The sequence below is a fragment of the Dasypus novemcinctus genome, chromosome 4, assembly GCF_030445035.2.
Source record: "Dasypus novemcinctus isolate mDasNov1 chromosome 4, mDasNov1.1.hap2, whole genome shotgun sequence".
In the NCBI taxonomy this organism is placed as follows: Eukaryota; Metazoa; Chordata; class Mammalia; order Cingulata; family Dasypodidae; genus Dasypus; species Dasypus novemcinctus.
The window spans coordinates 126,593,085-126,608,378 of NC_080676.1; the positions used below are offsets into that span (position 1 = coordinate 126,593,085).

The 15,294-nt window shown below is 34.1% G+C and overlaps 1 protein-coding gene and 1 pseudogene across 4 annotated transcripts in view; one reads left to right on the plus strand and one right to left on the minus strand.

Moving 5' to 3' along the window:
- Positions 1-15,294, plus strand: part of ROBO1 (roundabout guidance receptor 1) — a 1,228,714-nt gene that overhangs the window by 148,700 nt on the left and 1,064,720 nt on the right. The window lies entirely within an intron of this gene.
- LOC101447676 (glycerophosphocholine phosphodiesterase GPCPD1 pseudogene) lies at positions 3,920-6,140 on the minus strand (annotated as a pseudogene).

The window sequence follows — 15,294 nt, forward strand, 5'->3', positions numbered from 1 at the left end:
TTAACTATATATGAATATTGTAAAATGATTTTTCACTTACCTTCAATGCCTTATAAAATAGCCAAATATATATGAGGATGTCCAAGGAAATTCTGGGATGACTTTCTCAGTCATCTTCAAACAAAGTCATATTAATATAAGGAGAGGTTCCCCTCCATTCAGATCTCCTATCTAATATGAATATAAAAATAACTGTTATTATTATGAATGAGAACATAGAATTTTAGTAAAGCTTGTAAGCAATACGTATGCTAACAGTAGCAAATAATAGTTTTAAAGTAGAGTGAACTCTTCAAATCATGCAGTGTAGCCAAATGAGGAAATCTTTGTACAGTCTCCCACATATGCTTGACTGTATCTTTCAGATATAAACTTATGTCCCCAGCCATCTTTCTGTTGCTCTGGCTACAGTTTTTTCCCGTTTTTCAAGCTAAGGACATGTATTCTCTGTTATAATGATTTAATATTTTAATTTCATTTTGATTATTATCAAAAAATATATATCACATTCTGCATAATATAGAAAACCAACCTTATAATGGTATAGTACCATATGATTTTAATGGTCCAATTTTTGATCTGAGTGACTAGTAGTGCCACTTTAAATATTATACAAGATTAATATAATAGAGAAGGACTTGATATATAAATTCTGAATAAAGTGAAGGCCAAATAACAATAGAGCACACTGTAGCAATGAGTTCTGCAGTGTTTAGAAAAGATAATATGCATAAAAGGACTGTCATCAAAATGTCAATGATATTATAGTCATGAGCATTGAAAAACATTGCTTCATTGCAGTCAAAATCATATTCAAATTGCAAATTACATTTTCATTATAGAAAAATAGCATCATTGATTTTGTTTAATTTAAATCAAATGCCTTTAATTTCAATGTTATTGGTTTTCTAGAATTTTGCATTAAATTTCAACTATTTCATCTTTTAAGAGCTATAAGCATGATGGTTTGTGTCTGTTTTGTACATATTTAAATTGCATTTATAAAGTATGCTTTATGTTAACACCGAAGAACCACTGAATTTTTCTTTTAAATGACGCATATATATTAGTCAAGGTTGAAAATCAATCAGTTTGTAGTTTCCTTGGGATCAGAAGTAATAATAACATAAAAGTATTAATAATATAGGAAAAGAGTAAAATGCAAGAATTAACAAATAGAAGATGTTTTGTTGACTTAGCTCAGCCCCACTACCTCCACTATCATTTCTTCTGGAAACTGCTCTTTATGTCATATTATCTCCAGTGGCAACTGTGAGGAATCTGTGAGATTCTTACAAAACATCAGATTCTAGTGACATTTGATTGTTCTAAACACGGTCACTTGACCCAACAAAGTCAGTGAATTCCTTGTCTGGAAACTTTGTATCTGGGAAGAGTTGGCCAGTCACCTGAGTAGTGAAGACATAATAATCCAAACACTATTGGAGAATAATTTCTGCAATGTAGAGAAGGTAATTCTCAACAGAGAGAGATAGAGTGGGAGAAAGAATGAGAATGAAGCCAGCACTTAGAATAAAACCAGAACTTAGAAAGAAGCACATCTTGATTATAGAACCATGATTTTTTTTTTTTTTTTTGAGTTCTGATTCCATGTAGTTCTGGGGTACCATCCCATTCTTCCTGCAGCCTGGTCATTAGGCACTTCCTTATTATCCAAGAACTAACCCAGTATCCTTTCTTCAATACCCGTTCATGCTTTAAGAAGCCTGAGCTGGGTTTATGTCGTCACTTGTGATGAAGCTTCCAGAACTCATTTCAGGATATTTTTTAGTGTGTCAGAGGCTACTACAGAACTCAAAATGATAATATCTTAAAAGAGTTGGGGCATAAAATGAAAGGCGTTTAGGGCCCAAAAAGTTTGGTGTCTTAAGTAGTGTAGGTGCCAGGGAGGCCAAAGGACTTTTAATTACCACAGCCACATTTTGAGTCCAAGAAGCTTCTATCGGCTACTCACAATTTCTATAAGAAAACACAACCCAGGTTTCCAAATATCCAACTTATAAGCACGCCCAGGTAATACAATCTAATTGTGTATCAATGGTTGCCTATTCTTAGCAGTTTGTATATCTTTTCAACTTTTGTAACACATGATTATTTAATCAATCAATATAGTACCACATAGATACAGCAAAAATATGATTTAGAGTCAAGTTTCTGTTTAATTTCAAACACTGCGAGAGTTTTTTTACAGAACCACTTCTATAATGACTGTAAATATTTAACATCCTAGTTATGACAAACATGTCTTAGGGTGGTAAAATATATTCAATTAGATGCCTCCTCTCCTGGGAGTGCAGTGTATGTGAGTATGCATCTGAACAAATTTCCTGAGTGAGGAAGAATTAATTTATTTATTTTAAAAATTAAAAGCTATTTAGGATAGGTTTCATTTATTCAGCTTCTACATTGTCATATTTATCTACATTGCCTTCCTCAGAAAATGATTAATTCAAGCAGCATGAGGGGAAAAAGCTAAATCTTTTGCCCAATAAGAAAAAGAATATTTTGGTAAAAATTTTCAAATTTTCAGTTTATAATACAGTTATGGAAAATTAAAATTTGGGAAGTTTTTGTTACTTCTCAGCCAATCTTTTAATCTTGACATATTTTCATATATGCTCACTATATTATGCCTTCCTATGATTATTTTTTATAATGAAGAAAATAAATAAATTTGTGTTATTTCATTTAATATTCTTTCTTAAGTTATAATTATGTGAGAACAGTCTGTCTAATGAAAGAAACCTTAGCAATATAATTCTAAAAATATGCACATACATTTAGTAGAAGCTTCTATATTTATGAATAAATTATATGCATGATATACATTAACCAATAAAGAATACCAATATGAGAATTCAGGATATTTATTTTTTTCTGCCTGGAGATTACTATACAGCAAACACACATGCACACAATACAAACCCTCAAAGCAACGGTGTGTAATACATAGTGAGAGATACTTAAAATAAAATAAGCAAATTTGAAAGACCTACAAACAGACTTCATTATTTTTTTTTAGGCAACAAAATATTTTCAGTCTTTGACATCTTCTCACACTCACCTAGCATCACAGATGCAAGGACTTAGAGTAAACATGTCTAATTTCATGCTTAAAACCTAAAGCATGCACTGAGTAGAATTTCTACATTGCGATCTACTCTACATAAGTATGCAATACATACATTCTCTTACTGATAGTTTAAGCACTAAATACCCTGCAGCATTTTGAAATTTTAACATTCATGCAAAACAACTTTTGAAAGACTTATGAAACATGTTGCCATGGTTCACCTTCAGGCTGTTTACACAGGCGTTGGTTTGTCAAGTGGTAAAATGGCAGCAGCCTCAAGGTACATACTGAATGAAAACAGGACATGTGCGTGTCAATCCATGTAAAGATACAGATATACACAGATGGCACAAAGATTTGTGCATTTGGAATCACCAATGCAAATGCATGCATTTGAGGTACTTATTTTTCCCATGGTCAGATTTATTTATGCATACTCATTTTCCTCAAGTGCTAAATATTTCAGACATGATCAAATGAAAAGCTGCAACGAGTGTAAATATGAGAAATTTATGTAATGTTTTAATTTCAGACTTATATGCTTTTAATGTACATCTGTTTAACATTATAGATTTACATATATAGTTTAAAATATTTATCAAGCAATTCATCTTTTCATTGTAAAGAGACTGACTGGTAATTATAACTGGCAAAGTGATTTAAACAGCGTACTTGGAATTCTAGCAAGATGTACTGAAATAGTAAAATACATCATTATTGCTTCATTGGACTGAGACACCCAAAAGGCATAGATAACACTCAGGCGTGGAAAGGGAACACCCAGCACAGTGGTATATCCCCTGGAATGGCCTCACACAATAGAAACTAAGCATTCTCCTTGATATCATTGCCATTGGCATCCACATGGATATCAGGCTCCCCACACAAAAATGAGGGTTGAAAGTGGCTGCCAATAGGACACAGATAGCTCTTAAGCTCTGGCAGCTCTTGCTTCAGGTGTTCCAACTGCTTCACTTGGAATACATTTGGCTGTTTGGGCATCCAATCATATAATCTATCATAATTTAGACCATTAACTACTTCCTTCAGCCTCCTCTGATTATCAGGGTCGTTGGTGTTACCACCCCAGCAGAATATGACTAGTCCCTTCATTTTCACCTCTAGGCCATAGGCCAGGTTTCTGAGCAGGTCTTCAGTATGTGCATTTATGCCCCATTAGTTTTTAAACTGTGTACAGCTCATTGCAATAGTGGTTATCCAAGAGCTGAGGTACATAAGTTCAGGATATATATCATATTTTCTTTGAGTCAGAAATGTTATGGGATATTTGTTCTGTTTTTGCCAAACCATTGTGCAAATATCTGCATCAAATTAAGAAAAGACTGTTCTTCTCTTTCCAGAATTTTCTAAATCAGTTTTTAAAATTATATCAAAAACAGGTTCATGTCAAATATGTTGACAAATTACCATCTCACATGTCATCCCTCTGTTGGCAAATCCACTTTATTTCTATGTTAACGCCTACATCTTCTGACAAAGATTCTAAAACCATCTTAAGAGAAGGAAATGGCTGATTTTCAGAGAGGGCATTTTTCTCCTTAATCACAGATTCTTTTCCATCTTTAGATTTAATGTGGTCAAATGAGTGAGGTTTAACAACTGGAGTTTGGCTTTAACAAACTGTAATTTCAAATAATTCGACTGGATCAGCATCAAATTACTTTTTCATAGTCAAACAACAGGTAAGATTATGATATACCACAGGCACAAAATCTTTTGAAGGATGTACATCAAATTCTACAAATTTTTGCACCATTACTAGCAACATTTCTTAAAGAAGCAATAGTATTTTCTTGAACTTTACCAAGCTGGGCAGTTGTAGAGTTACCCGTACCTCAATGTTCAACATTCAGTGGCATTCTTGGCTTCCAATACTTGGAAAACAAAGATTTCATGCCACAACTGTGTCCTGTCAATGGGCTTAATTATATAGTCAACTCTCACTTGCTTACTGTTTTCCTGGAATTTCTGCTCATGATGGGAAGAGTAAGAATTCCAGCACTTTTCCCACGCTCAGCAATGGTGGATGACAAAATACATGCTGTTTCCACATGTCCAGGAAGAGGATTGCCCTGAACCATGGGTTCACTGAGGTCTTGCTCAAAAAAGTCAAAGATTATTTCCAGGTTATCCAGCTCCACTATCTGTGTGCCATACTCTATCCAATGATCAGGCTGTGAGCCATACTCTCGCTCAGGCTGGGAATGCAGGCACTTAAACTCAGTGTTGTTGATCTAGGCTATCTCCAGGCTATTAAATATTTTGTGAAGAACAGCGGGGGATACCCTATCATCTTCATCTTCCCTCAGACCCTCTAGTGCCATCTTGGTCCTAAGTCTAGGTTTTAAAATTTTTTTCTTGCTTATTGAGATGGGAGGTTTCTCAGAATGATGCAAACATAATCTTTTTTCAGTCTGGCACATCAGCCACCCATAATCCAGTTCTCAACACCATTGTGGATTCCAAATGGTCCATCTTCAAAAATAATTTCACTTTCTAGAAGAGTTATTGATGGTGACTGTAGATGAGTCAGCCACTTGTGAACTATGACTTGACATGGCCCACCAAGAGTCTTTGGCTCTAAAAATCACCCTCTGAAGTAGTGATATTCAACTGATTCTCCTATACTGAGTACAATGGCTACTTTCCATGTCTCGCTTTCACCTATCTCATTCTCTCGGAAAAGAGCCACAGCATTTTGAGGATTTCGGTTTCCCATATTACACAAAAACTTCTGCTAAAAGACTTCCTCTTATTTCCAAGGTAACCCAAGAAGGTGTCACTTTGATGGATTTATTTTAGGACCTCTTGCGGAGCAAATGTCTAGCCTGCTGGTCCTGGCTGCAGCCCTGCGGCCCAGGGACCTCCTCCAGCACGCCCTGACATCTCAGCCCGCACGTGTGCCCCGTGTTTGCCTCACCTGTGGGGCTGCCTCACCTTCGTGCCATCTCACTTTCATCGCCACCACGGAGCGAGAAGCCGGGGTGGGGACTCGGGAGCCTGGAGCCCGCCTTCTGCACCTCATCAGCACTCCCCCAGGCAGCCCTCTGATTTTTTTAAACTGAATGAATAACTATCAAGAGAAGAAAATATTGATATTTGAATGATAAAGTATATGTAGATTTTCAGTCCACAATTAATTTAATAATGGAATGAGCAACAGATATTTTCTATAATTTACGTGTAAGGGTAAAGTTAGTTTTAAGCATTTCCATATTTATTAGTATTGACATGTCAAAAGGAAATTTCATTTCCATATGTTAGATCATGCTAATTTTCATTTTTTTTAGAATGGAAAGACTTTTAGGTTTCACTGAGGTTTTCTTTGGTGGTGATTATAGAAAAATAGAAAGCAATTATAAAATTATCTGAGCAAATGCTGAATCATTTGTTAAGGAAATTGCTATCTGAAACACAATGAAGACATTCATGGAATTTTGACCACTAATTGTGTTCGAATTTATATAAAATTCTTGATAATATTTTATTGAGGAAGTCACAGGGAATAAAGTATAGATAGTAAAGCAATATCTTAGTTTAAAAACCATTTATTTCAGGAGCATTTTGTCTTTTCTTATTCTTCAACAATTTTTTTCCTTTGAAATCATGAATTGTGAATGTTTTAAATCTTGAAACATTTAATACTACATGTGTGAATAAGGACAGGAGCCTCTAAGTGCTCCAGAGGCCAAAATTCCGGTGGACATGAGACCATTGGTCTAGTAATATGTCGCAGTTGGTAGGAGAGCCACAAAACCGCCCAGGGGACCAGAGCGCTGACACATTAGGTAGCAGTATAATCAGATCGCAGGTTCAGAAATCCATTACTGCAGACCAGAATGCTTCACAGATCATGGGGAGACTGACACTAGGTGAGGGGCGTACATGATCATTTTGTGTCAAAACAACTTAGATTCATGAGTCAGGGTGCTCAACTGAGGTTATTCCATGAATGAGAACATGTAGGGGGCTGAAAAACTCTGCGACTTGGGTAAAGGATGAAGGCTGTCCTGAGAATGAGAGAGGCAGCACAAAGTCTTAACTATATTTGGGATTTTAGAAAATTATCTAGTACTAATTACCTATTAATATTTCAGTTAGGCTTTATAAAGGGAGTCTCCAGTTTAAAGAATAAAACCATGATATAATTGTTGAATTGGAGGCAGTGATGCTCCTGAACAGGGATGGTTACTGACATACATAAACCCTGGGTGAAGAACCCATGTCTGCCTTGTTTTCACAGTTCTGTTGAGGGGGAAAGTGTCCACCTTCATAGCTTGGCTCTAAGTGCTTCTGTTTAGCCAAGCTATATGGTTGGAGTGTCCTGACTTTGTATCTTCTCTCTGTGAGATGACTTTTCTGTAGCTCCTTTCTCTCTGGCCTTCAGAGCTGGAACTGGAACTGAAAACACCAGGGCCTGGGTTTATATTATCCATGCGCAAGAAATCAAAGAATACCTGGTAAAATCAAGAGGAATTAGTGATAGTTGGGATATTGGAGGCAAGCCAAGGGGAGGATGGTTTTCAGACTGAGCTAGGAAATTTTGAAAAAGAAAACATTAAGGTTAGAAATGCCGGAGAGATGGGGGCCATTTCAATTTTGACAGTGTTAAATTTGAAGTGTGTATATTAGGCAGGTGAAGATGTCAATTAATCATTGGTCTACCTGGACCCTGGACCTCAGCATAGAGGGCTAGCTAGAAGTACCAACAAATTTAAGGTATTCCTGTATGGGATTTTCCAGAAAAAGGATCTGGAAAGAGTAAAGTTGAAGCACTGTCCCCTGAGTGACTTCAGTATTTAAGAATAGGAGAGAAGAAGAGAAGGATCCAAAAAGTACCCTAAAAAGTAGGAAAACCAAGAGATGGTGGTAAAACAGAGTACAAAAGAAGTGAAAGTTTCTGAAAGAACAGGTAGTAAGCTCTGTTCAGTGTTGCTGACAGTTCAACTTTAGCATGAAGGAAGTCAATAGTGACTTTAATAGGAATAAATTCCGTGCTGAGATGTGAGCAGAGGTCAGATTGGAGAAATAAGAGAAGTTAAGGCTTTGGAGAGGTTATCTACAGATAACTTTTGAAATGAAACTTAACTGCAGACAAGCTTAAAAATAGAAAAGCCATAACTGGAATGACATGGCCATCAAGTAACAAATATTTTTGACTTTTTTATTCTTTTGTATTGTGTTTGAAGTTGTGAGATATTAAAGCATGTTTGAATACTGATAGAAATGATTGATGGAAAAGATAAAAAGGCTTGTATATGACTGGCTTGAACAAAAGAGGAAAAATAGCTATTTTTATTGAGTGGAATTTTCTAGGAAAAGGTTCATAAAATAAGCTGAATGAGTAATGATTTTGGGGTGTTATTTCTACCACGAAAAAGATAAAGTAGTAGGGAAATAATGACTTCTCTGTAGTACTAGGAAATTGGGTATCAACTACAGCATCATGTAAAATCTTTGATCTAGGTATGGGGGAAGAATCATGCATTTGTAATGTAAATGTGCAAATTTATATAACTGTGTATTTATTTTGGAACAAAAATGTTTTCTTTTATATTAAATCTTAAATGATTTCCTAGATTTAAAAGTGACTAAAATAGAATAACATCTAACCAAATACCTGTTATTTCTATGATCTTGCAATTACTAAAATTGACTATATTAACTCAATTGCTTTATAGTAGTATTTCACTATTTTTAAAAGCAGAACATTTCAGATGCTTCTACTTAGGGTATAGATGTGGAGGAATTTAATAATGACGTTCATATAATGATTATACCCAAATTTTATCAGGAAAACATAAAATACATTATTTCCTTCTACTTCTCATTGTCATTTTTTGCTTGTTTTCACATTTGTTCCTACTCGACCCTGATGAAGATTTTTTGCCTCTGACTTTCTCAAACTGACTTAAAATAGGGGTGAAGAGGCAAAAAAAGAGAGAGATCTTTGCAAATAGAAATACTGCTTGGCAAAATGCAAAAACAGTGGAAAGAAACCAAAATTATTTCTGCCAAATATTTGCCATATTAGTAAGAGAGAAAAATTTGTTTAAAAAAACAAATAAAAAAAACTAGAACTGTTTTTGTTTTGATTTGTTTTTTAAAGAATAGCTGCTTAAAGAAAAATCTGTTGCTTATCTGGGTAAAATACAGTGAGCTTTAACCATTCAGTGAATCAATCCCTTTGCTGATTGTTCTTTGGTAATGGAGTGCATAGTTTTTGCTTTTTGGGTTAATTTCTTCCTCTGTTGACTTTATCTTCTGTCATGTTATGCCAATAGTCACCTAAGCCAATAAGAACAATATAAGGGAAATGGGAAATGTGTTCAACACATGTCAGTATATCTTTTTCCTTGTCATAGGGAAGTCTTTTACGCAGAGCTTCTAATCATTTTATTTGACCCTCCAGGTCTTCACAATTTGGCAGCTACCCTGGAAATACAGGAAACAAATTACATATTTACTTGAAGCAAAAATCTGCACTTTAGGCACATCTGAATGGTTATTTGACAACATGGAATAGACAGTGGGCCATAGCATGTCAAAGCTAGGAATGTGGTAGGGAATCATGTTCAAAAGCTCTCAAGAGTCTAACAAAGTGTGCATATGTCTATACTGAAGAGGAATCATCATGCATTAATGGCTAGAATCTTTACATAATGAGATAAGGCAAGTTCAAACATCCAAAAATATTAAAATTTTGCTTTTTGCTTTTTCTAGCATAACATACCAAATATGGCTGCACACAGTTTGTCCAAAGGAAATACACTACCTGAAATGTCAAGCGAGCCTATTTTTATTTTCTTTAGATTGTTGATGGGTTGTGGTGAAAAGTGGAACATTGTATTTGCATGGTAACACAGATTATATGTTGAAATTTCTGTTCTTTTGTTAAAATAATAAATTACTCCTCATTATAGTTGATAATATTTTATCACCCAAACAAATGAAATTAATTTACAATCCAGCTGTATTTCCCTCCTAACACATTAGATGGCCAAGCCTTTCCTGGTAGCCTTCTCTCTGGCCCAGCTGTGTAGCTCTAAAATCACTTGGATGGTAATTAGGTGTTTATCAGATTCTTGCTGAAAAGTCATGAGAGAGTTATCTGACACAATTATCTCTGAAAATTGAATCCTCCATTTCTGGTCCTGCTGAGGACATTCAAAGGGACACTGACTGGTTTAAAGCTAAATGCCTTTGAAAAACCTTTGCCTACTAGAATGCATGCAACACAATTGCCAGTCAGATAATGTTCTTTTTCACAGTCTTTCATGCACAGTCTTTTGTATGTGAATCTTTTTACTATAAGTCTTTGTGCATATTGACATATTAAAATTACTTTTGACCTGCACTTCTGTTACTTCATTAATGTCTTTCTTCCTAAAGCATTATTAATAGTCAGCCTGAAATTAAATGCTTGCTCCCTTGTCCTCACACGGCTGCCATCTTCATAAACCAACCCAAAAAAAGGCAATTGCTAAGATTGGCTAGGCTATATGTATATTTTAGAAAATGTTATTTCTAGACTTATTTGGTCTTAAGAAATCTAAAATTTTGCAGCTCATTTAAGTATTAAAGTGCAGTTGACTCACAGTTTGGAAATTAATATTGAGATTTAATATGAATTGCTGAGAACATAGTTATTTAAACACTAAAAATATCACACCTCCAGTAGCAGATTTGAAATGTCACATCCACTGAAAAATGATGCTATGGCTCAGCATCCAACAGAATTGAACCAATTTTAGGTTTCTCATATACTATTAGGACTGTGCATTAAGTAGTTTAGAAAATAAAAACAAAATGGTGTAAACGGAGTACATTTTGCTCTATTTAATATCAGTAATTATAATCTTTCTGTAAGACTTATCTTTCTTTACCACCATGATTTCTTCACTAATGTAAGGGCAGATTTCACAGATGCATGGACTTCATGAATATCACACCTTCATGAATATGATAGAACTACATTGTACCTCTGTCTCCTTTGTAAGAGTATTAGTTCAGATGCATATCTAAGTGTTCATTAATCCATTAAGTCAACAAATATTGAATATTTTGTAACGGTAGGCATGGTGTTAGAATTATAGAATATTGCAAAAGCCATCCTAAAAAAATCACATACATTAACTCTTCTGCATAAGCATCTCTTTTGTGCACTAGGTTCTATGTACATTTTTGGCATCCTTTTATTATTTTCAGCTTCATCTCCAATAACAGCCCCACATATGCCATCTAAACAAAACCATTTGTTGCTCTTCAAAGATTCTTTCCTTCGTGTCTTTGCAGAGATACTGCTTTCATTTAGAATTCCATTCCTCTGCAGTTCTAAATTCTCTTGACTTGATGAAAAATTGCTTTTCTTCAAGATTCATCTCAAATGTTCACTTTGATGATGAACAGTTTTCAATTTGTCAGAGATCTGGCTGCTTTCATCTTTCTTTGATCCCATAGTGCAGCATTCTATTTATACCCTGCCATAGAGATTGCTATCCTATATTTAACTTATTTCATCTGGGTCTGCTCCCCTCTGCCATAATATAAGTTCTTCCAGTGTGGGGACTATGTATTATTCATTTTTGAATGTTAGAGTGGTGCATAATAGGTTATTTTAAAAAGGTGATTAAGTGAATTAATTATAAGCAGAAAAATATCATAATTTTATTAATTTTTGGTATTTTCTTATTTTGTTTTTAGAGAAATCAAGCTAATATTAAAATCATATAACATTAAATATACATTTATTTTTTACATTTGTATTTTATTGAAATATAAAACAACTCAGGCCGAATTTTTTCACCCGAAAGTTGCAGTGCAGTTCACTTTAATTTCACTCTTGGTCTCTAAAGTGAAAAATAAGTCACCACATATTCTTTTAGTAGATTAAAGAGAGACAAAAAATTGATTACACAGCTACTCTCAGAAAGCAGAGGACATTCAGATGATAACTATTCTCACTTGCTGTACAATTGTTTAATGTTAATTCCAGGAATTGTTAACAGAACATGCTTGCTAAGCCCACTGTTATATCTGCTCTCATTTTGCCTCATTCATGTGATCGCTCACTCTTTCCCCTCTCTCTCACTCCACATACCTACCTGTCAACATGTGTCAAGCCAGCTTCATATGTAACTTTCCTTTAGCCAACCCATTGCACGGGCACTTTTCCCTATTTTCGTTATCAATGCTAAGATAAATCTAACTTATTGGAGGCCGCGCTACTTTCAGAACATTGAGGTTATTGATGTTTATGTCCGTGTTACATTACTTGAAAGATAATATTGTTTAGAAAAGTATGTCTGCAACCATATTCACTTTCAGCTCAGTGTCCCACTAATTTTCATCAGCATGATAAAATGGACAATATGATTGAAGGTTAAGTGGACATAGAATTCATCTGACTGAGCTACTGTGAGCATTGCATTTTGAAAATTGTTTTTGTTTGAAAAATGCTCTCTTTTTGTGTTTTTGTACAGAGCCTACTTTAAAGGAACTGTCTCTGTGAATTTGCGCATTCATTTTGAAAAAAGTGCCTGATGTAGACCAATTTAATTGCAGGTACAAATAAGAAAAAAAGAAAAAAAAGGAAAATATTCTGGTAGAGCGTGCTTTATTCCTTTATATTAAACCAGATTTAGTTTCTTTACTCTTAAAACCATTCTGTTACCATATGAATACATTATTTTTTTTAACAACCTTGACAACTAGTTCTGCCTGAGGCAACCCTATAATTAAAGTGAAAAGAAGATAAAAATCTACATTTTGCTCTCTTTACCTTTGCCACTGTGTAAGCAATCCTAATGAACTTCATTACGTTCAGGATGAAAAATTGATTTGAGGGTTTCTGCATTTACTGCTCTTTTCTTCCTCCCCCTCCCCCATGGATTGCTGTAGTTTAATTCAGCATTGATTCTTTAATGATTATGGTACAGTACAGTAAATAAACTGATGTTTATCTTCATCATACCCTGTTGGATAGCACATTGTTTACTTTTATACATAGCTCTTTCTCCATCATTTTGATAACATAGTCTAGCCATGGTTGACAATTATCTTACCGTCTGACTTAAGAATTTTAATCTTGAAATGAATATATGAATTTTTAATTATATAAACTATATAAAAATATTCAATCTAAAATCATGCTAGAATTACTTTAAACCACTGATGAAGTGGTGGCTTCCACATGCAGAAAGGCAACCAAACATGCTGTGTTTCCTTAATCTGTCTTCAAACTGCTCATAGAACTCTTGAAGAAGTCAATCAGAATTAGTAATACTCTTTAAGAGTTTAAGAATTATCTAATGCTCAGATTCTCATTTTGTAACAATAAAATAATTATTTGTCCTTTCTTTGTGGTTAATTCCCCTAGAATTATACCAGAGTAATATGATTAGTATTTGAACAGAATGGGATAATGAGCAGAATTTTTATTGGTATTTGGTAGTATTTCTTTTTACATTTTTCCTTTAAAAAGTATTAGCAAGCAATATCATCAGTATGTCTTTCAACATTCTAATCAGTGGCATGTACAAAACAGAGTTCAAATTTTTGAAAGTGATTAGGAGTTTAGCAGGTCCATGGTATTAACATCAGCTGTATTTGGCAAATGGTAATGTTTTCTGGATTTGGTATAAATTGTAGTGTAAGAATTCTAAGAGAATGTCTTAGATTACTTTTATTTATCTCGTTACAATTAATTGCTGATAATATATCTTCTTTGTTACAATTAATTGCTGGTAATATACCTGGCTATATAAGACTAAGAGATGAAATATTTTAAATGAACTGACTAATTAAAGTAAAAGTTTTAATTTCTTTGGCTCTCTACTCTGATCAATCACCTACTTTTAGTATATAGTGAACATGGATGAAGAGTCTCAAACGTCCTGTGTATACAATCTCTATTTACAACTTGAGATTTATCACTATGCCCTGATTTTCTTCACAGTATGCTTAATATGTTGTTTCTTAGATATGTGATGAAAATTAATTAGTCTTTTGTAATATGATTGGAGGCTTAATTGGATTTAGGGTCCATGACCTAGCCAAATAAAGCTGATGTGTGAATAGTAATGTAGCTCTGCCTAAATATGCAGAAACTTCAAGAAATTAGCTGACAAACCCCTGAGAATCTCTCTAATTCCCTTACTTTGGCAACTTCTGGGATTAATTCTTCAGCTCAATTTTCTAGGCTTATCTTTGTGTTCTCTTAATTATGGTACTTTCCATTCATATATTCTAGTCTCAGTGTGATTGCAGACTTATTTTCCAATTAATAGCAAAGATACTTTGTTGTTAGTTTTGTTTTTCTGATCTTTTTTTAATATTAAATCTGTGCATAAATGAATTCAGAATGTTAATAACAACACTTTAAGTCTAGGACATATTAATTCAGAGTTTAAGATAATTTAAGTACTTGACTAAATGTGTATGTAGTATTTGCCTGATTTTATGAGGAAAGAGTTTTCTGAATAAATATGAAGCGAAATGTAATAGAAATAAATTTTAAGGCAACTTTTTAAGTTATATAAATAGATAAAATGTTTAAATCAATTTGGCCCCACATCTGGACTCTACTTTTTATACACTATGATATTTTCAAATAACTTAACCTTTACAATAGTTATGGCATGCTATACTTAACAAGCATTTAGTAGTAATTATTCTGGTTTGCCTTGATCCATTTGAACACTAAACCTGAGTTTTTTCACTGACTTCTTGTTATTTGAAATGAAATGCACCCCTAATTAAACAGAAGCAGTAGTACATTCTTAGTAGAGTTAACTAAAATTATGCATGTATTATTACTCTAGAGAACTCTAGAATAGGAGTACATTAGCCAGTTTTATTTGTAAAATTTGTGCACATGCACACATATATTCCTTATTAAGCATTCTGTTTCCAAGGTTGAAATTTTGGAATCATTATACATTTCTTATATTACCTGCAGTGTCCTGGTCATCACCAAATGCTATAGTCTTTCCTGTGCAATGCCTTTTATGCTTATTCCCTCCCCCACTCCACCTGTTAAATGAAACGAAATATCCTATTCACCATATAAACTAGAACATAGTAATACTCATGTACCTGATTTCTTTTGTTTTGAGTCAATTGCACCTCCAGATTACAAGTAACTAACAAATTGTTAGTTATCTATATCTTTCCATATG